Source organism: Anoplophora glabripennis, unplaced genomic scaffold (assembly GCF_000390285.2).
Source record: "Anoplophora glabripennis isolate ALB-LARVAE unplaced genomic scaffold, Agla_2.0 scaffold1031, whole genome shotgun sequence".
In the NCBI taxonomy this organism is placed as follows: domain Eukaryota; kingdom Metazoa; phylum Arthropoda; class Insecta; order Coleoptera; family Cerambycidae; genus Anoplophora; species Anoplophora glabripennis.
Genome location: NW_019417187.1, coordinates 86,801 through 87,794, shown reverse-complemented (window position 1 = coordinate 87,794; position 994 = coordinate 86,801).

Below are 994 nucleotides of genomic sequence, written 5' to 3'. Positions count from 1 at the left end.
CCAACAGTTAGCATTAGGTCATTATCTTCTTTTACCAATGTTCCAAAGACCACTGTTGCAAGAATCCTTAGAGAACAGCTTCTTCACCCTTACCATATCCAAAAAGTGCATGCTCTTAATCCTGATGATTTTCGTGCAAGAGTACAGTTTTCTCAATGGTTTCTTCAGAGACATGAGCAAAATCCTATGTTTACGAGATTAATTCTGTATACTGACAAAGCAAGTTTTGGGAGGAATGGAGTTATTAACTCCCATAATTTACATTATTGGTCTGATGAGAACCCACACGCTATTATTGAAACTAGGCACCAAAGACAATTTTATGTTAATGTTTGGAGTGGAATTATTGGTCCTTACTTATTGGGTCCATTTGTGTTACCCCCTAGACTGAATGGTCAACGTTACCTAGATTTCCTTGTGCATCAATTACCACAACTGTTAGAAGATGTTGATCTTGAAACCAGAAATGCACTGATATTCATGCACGATGGGGCGCCGCCTCACTTTAGTGCTGCAGTAAGGGACCATTTAAACGAGGTATATTCTAATCGCTGGATAGGTCGCGGTGGACCTATTCATTGGCCTGCCCGAACTCCACATATGAATCCACTTGACTTTTTCTTTTGGGGGCACTTAAAAAATCTTGTTTATTCCACACCTGTAACAACTAGAGAAGAATTAGAAGAAAGGATTTTTTATTGTGCAAATGAAATACGACAAAATCCTGAAATGTTATGGAGAGTGCAACAGTCTTCTGTTAAACGAGCTCATATTTGTATAAGAGAAGGTGGAACTAATATTGAGAATTTATTATGAATTATATTAGTTACAAAATTTTGATTGTCATGCACTTTTCGTTTAGTTAGTTTAGTTAAGTCCAAATTCTCATAATTTGGAACACTGCTATTGCAAATTATTTGTCCTTTATTCTGATATGTAAAAGCCAACTACGATTAAACCTGTGTTTCTGTTAAATAAAATGTCTCAAATTAAA